We start from the raw sequence: 5,412 nt of genomic DNA, 5'->3' as shown, positions 1-5,412 counted from the left end.
ACTGATGACTGAGCGCTGTTTAAAGTCTGTCCCAGCTGTTATTCTGTGTCTGATTATGGAGTTTTACATTAAAGAAAAGCTGCTAAATGTTTCAGTGGATCTCGAATTGATATCGACTTTAATTAAACATTTATTCTGTAACAGAATCAGCAGTGAGATGTGCTGTGTGCTCTTAAACAAATAATTTTATTAAGGTTTATTTAAGTTAAATATTCAGTTAAATAATTGAACGTACAGGTTTCATCGTCCGCCAGTTCTAGAAATGAACACTGAGTAAATAAACTGAAGACTTTTTGCTTTTTATACCGGGAAAGACCAACGTTGACGTGGATTTGTCTTTAATTAATAATGACTTATGAACCTTCAACCCTCAAATGTGAACAAACATTCATTAAAGTAAAACCTTTCTCCTAAAAAACATCATTCAAAATCAGTGTCATATTTTTTTCCAGAGCTTTTGACCAGATCTGACCGGTCTTCCTCATTGGATGGAGTAATGGTACGGTCCGAAGTGGGGGGGGAAAGCACCAAATAAATCCACAAGGAATTCACTAAAACAATCGAAGCTTTTTACGTGTTTACGCAGTTAAAAGACTCTTTTATATTATTAATGAAGACTTTACTTACTATAGATTATGTATTTATGTCAAACATTACTTTACACTGTAAAACCTGACAACGTCTCAATAAAGAATTAATTTAACTTAAATTAACCCTCCAAACACACTGGAGTCAATAATTCACGGTAATTAAAAATAAAAACAACTCAGTTGAGTTTGAGTGAATTTAAATGTGTTCAGTATTTTAATTCCAGTTTCTTTAAATTGACTTTATATAATTACAAAAGTGTAAACATTATAATGCTGTGTAGTTTTTACATTTTTGTTTTTATTTAATCATTTATTGATCATTATATAAGTTTTTATATAAATAATTCAGATAATTCCCCGAAAAGTGTAGAGATTTAATGTTAGTCACATTTATTTTTATATTAATTGGCTGTAATTTTGATAATAAATGAATTATAAATAGTTTTTCTAATAAAGAAGAAGCATTTAAGTGACTTCAGATAAATTCTGTTCACACATTTTAATGAAGTTTGGAGAAATCAGAGCGTAAAATCAATTAACTGAACAGAATCAGTTCAATTAACTTAATTAATTTTTTTATTTTATTAGTTACTGTAACAATAAAACATTTGGGTTCAAAGTGAACTGCAGTACTCAGATTACAGGTGCAGTACTCAGATTACACCTGCAGTACTCAGATTACAGCTGTCAGATGACGCAGAAGCCTTTTAATCCAGGAGGTAGCCCCGATACGAGCCGTTCAAGGTCCGCTCAAAAGTCTAGGAATTTCCAGCCTCCATCCCTTAAAGGCAAACATACACTGCTGAGGTTAAAGGAACAGTTTGGATCATGATGTGACATTTTTCTTAATAACATTTATCACGTTATTTGTTTCATGTTTAATCTGATATCGCTGATTTAGGAACTATTAATGCAAATGATAAAAGGTCACATTTTATAGGAATGCACTGCTGTTCGGTGTATTTGATTCAGGCCGAATTGAGGACTATTGATTAAAGATTGATAAAAACTCTTTGATCAAACTGTATTTTACAGTCTGACAGGAGGGATTTTAAATGTTGATATTTGTGACTGGAGTTTGGCGGGCAGAGAGGTTCAGCTGTTTCTTCACCTAAACACAAACACCCCGCTGAAGTACGGAGGCCCGCACGGGACACGCACGTTTTCCGCTCATTAATAAAGCAGTGAAGGACGTGACATCGATACCTGCGAGCTCCAACCCGCGTCAAGTTACCGGCAGACATTTAACGCAACACCGGAAACACAGGCCGTGCGATTCCACAATAAAAGCGCAAGAAGTTCGAGAACAAACTTTACAAAATGACAATATTTAAGTTTTTAATAAGAATAATCCCAACATTGCTCAGTTCAGCTTTAAAGGAACATCTCAGTACAAACACAGTGGGTCCAAAACCTCACATCATCGATTTATTTATTAATAATAATATCACTATGATGTTTGATTTCTTGTAGTATTTATTGCCTTCATTATTCTGTTTATACAGTTTAAACGTTTAAACGTAAAAGTGCTGTATGTATGCACAGAAATATTTATCCCAGCATCCTTTGCACTATTGTTTTACTGTCTCACACAATAACAATAAAGTGGTTAGGAACTACAAACTCATCAGTTATCAATACATTCATGATCAAATCATTTAAAGCATGTTTTTAATCAATAACCTGCTGATTTCATGGGGTATTTATTCCTTCTTTGTTCTCTTATTCCTATTATTATTATAATTACTGTTATTATTATTATTATTATTATATTATTATTATTATTATAATTACTGTTGTTGTTGTTATTATTATTATTATTACTTTATTATTATATTTATTGTTGTTATTATAATTACTATTATTATTATTAATTTTGTTGTTGTTGTTGTTGTATTGTTGTTATGATTATTTTATGATTAATTATTATTTGTGCTGTTTTGTTGATAGAATGCTGTCTGTTGTTACTCTCTTATTTTCTATTCTGTTAATGGTATTATTCTTATTATTACAATATTTTATTCTATATATATTATATTATATTTTATATCTCTACTATTATTATGATTATTATTATTGGTATTATTATGATTGTTGTTGTTGTTGTTATTATTATTATATTTTATTATAATCTGTTATTATTATTGTTGTTATGATAATGATAATGAATAAAATATTGTAATAATAATAATAACAGAATAGAATAATAAGAATAACAACAACAATTATTATTATTATTACAATATTTTATTCTATTCTGTTATTATTATAATATTATTATATTATATTTATATCTCTACTGTTATTATTATTATTCTATTCTATTATGTTAATATTCTTATTATGTTATATTTTATTCTAATCTGATATTATTATATTTTTATTTTCTTTTTTATTCTATTATTTTCTATTATGTTATTATTATTATATTATTAAGTATCAGTATTATTTTGTTAATTTAGTAATATTGCAATAAAATAAAATGTCTAATAAAAATATTGACATGCACATTTTTTGTTATCTAACATTTTCTTGATTTAATAATTTTATCATTTCTTAATGCTTTGCCAATAAAGCAAATTTAATTTAATTTAACTGATAGACTGACAGTACTCTTTTAACCACAACAGGAAACTTGCAGCCGAATCACATGTATTTATTCATTCTATTTGTAAGGGACGATGTTCGATATTAAACATAAATGTTACCCATAAGACAAGATATTAAAGAAACAGAAGGCAATATGACAGGATATATATAAACAAGATTTTAAAATACATCCCTTGCAGGTACAGTGCAGGGCAAATTCTGAATGAATAATCCCATGTGTAATCTCATAAAAAGAGCTGTGGCAGACAGAGACATTTTAAGACTCAATTTAAAAGAACTGAGAGTTGGAGCAGACTTCAATATGTACTGGAAATACACAAAGATACTGCCACAGTAATATACTGTGCATTGGTACACAAAGGTAATACTGTGTATTACATTAAGGTGCTGGTTTGAGTTTTCATGGATAAAAAATGAATAAACTGTACATGGAATATATATATGATGTTATGTAATGATAAACAAAAAGATAAACATTACACTACATAAACATTTCTGTAGAGACACAAAGCATACGGCTCGATAATGTTGTTTTGCTTACTGCATATTTCTGTTAACATCAATATTTATTGCTTTGCATGGTGTGTGCGTCTTTGCTGCATGTTTTAATACCTGATAATACTATATAGTGAATGCATAATGATTTTCATTATCGACCTACAGGCTTATAACCTATTAAAAATGTGTAATCTCATATTCTTTTTTATTGTAGCAATGTTATTATATATATATTATATTATATATATGTGTGTACTGTTCCTATTAGATAAACTAATACGTTTTACATTTATTTTTTAAGTGGGCCACATTTCCTTAGCTTTGTGGTTTAGAGCATAGCCTATTTCAGCCAATAATTAATATAATAACCATAATTCATTTTAGCTCTTGGATAAAGATTAAACCAAAGTCTGATGATGTTTAAGCATTTAATTGATTTACAAGTCAGAGCTCTGGTGGTGTATAAATACTAAGTGCATCCATATTTAACTTATTTAAACACCCATATGCTTTTGTTTGCAATATATTTCGAGGCAACTTTATCTTCAGGACTGAAAACTGCTTTTTAACAGCTTTGTGTTAAATGCTTTTTTTTTGTGGTTAGTGCGATAAAAAAAAAACAGGAAACTAAATAATTTAAATAGAGGAATAGAAAATGTCCACTTTGCAAAGAGGATGCTTGTTGTTGTTGTTGTTGTTGTTTTAATGGCTGTGTAGACCATCAGTTACACACACCATCTTTGGCTGAATGCCGCCTCCCAGTGGCCTTTGCGAAAAGTTTTTTTTTCCTGTGGCCGCGTTCCAAACTGATTACACTGTATCCTCCAACACTACGAATGTTTTTTTTTTTACGCTTAATTTATTTTAAAAAATATCTGTTTTCAATTGATCCACGTATCTATACTAAAACATTAAAACAAAATGTGACAAAAAAAATAAAAAAAATAAAGACACTCAAACGCCGGTTTGCGGCGAAAGCGCACAGCCTCGCGCGTCGACCGTTACCGTTAACCCGCGCGCACGAGCTTTAAAAGGACCCTCAGAAAAAGAACGCGCGCGCCCGAGCTGTTGCGAGGGGCGATCGAATCGGGGCCGCGCGCGCAAGGCAAAGGCTCGACGATCATCACAGAGTCGTCACGTCACGGATCCGCAGCGACCGACAGAGATGCTGAGGTGACAGGCAGAAGGAGAACAGGGACGACCGCACTCAGACATATTTCCCCCGTCCGCTCGCTCGTTTGCCGCTGACCGCCGACTCGACCGCCGCCGCCGCCGCCGCTTCCTATGGACGCTTCTCCCGCTATGGGATTCCGCTCGATGTCCCCGCCGCCTCCAAACGTAGAGGATCTTTTCTAACCACACCCGGCTCTTCTTCGGATCAAGCATTGGCAGCAAAAGACCCGAGGTAAGGATCCAGAATCCCGAGGCCGTGCTACGGAGCCCTCCTCCTCCTCCTCCTCCTCCTCCTTCTTCCTCCTCTTCCCTTTCCACCGACCCCATAACATGCCCATTCTTTTGTCGCGCCTGCAGCTGCATGCGTTAGGGGGTTTGTTGTCCCTTTTACAGCATAAACCCTCCTACACGCCAGGGCCAGGGGAGGAGGTTGCGTGTGGCCTGTGGACGGCCAAGTGTGCGTGGACGCGCCTGAGTAAATCTGCTGTGGCAACCAAAACTCGCTATGCAACAAGCCTTAAAAAAAAACCAAAAAAAAAAA

The 5,412-nt window shown here is 33.3% G+C and overlaps 1 protein-coding gene across 1 annotated transcript in view; it reads right to left on the bottom strand.

The window, feature by feature from the left end:
- smap1 (small ArfGAP 1) overlaps positions 1-5,412 on the bottom strand; it is an 84,241-nt gene that overhangs the window by 77,856 nt on the left and 973 nt on the right. The gene's annotated exons all lie outside the window — the stretch shown is intronic.

The sequence above is a fragment of the Morone saxatilis genome, unplaced genomic scaffold (genome assembly GCF_004916995.1).
Source record: "Morone saxatilis isolate NCDOM2014 unplaced genomic scaffold, NCSU_SB_2.0 Contig19, whole genome shotgun sequence".
Classification (NCBI taxonomy): Eukaryota; Metazoa; Chordata; class Actinopteri; family Moronidae; genus Morone; species Morone saxatilis.
The sequence above is the reverse complement of the archived record's forward strand: the minus strand, read 5'-3'. Positions and strand labels throughout refer to the sequence as shown.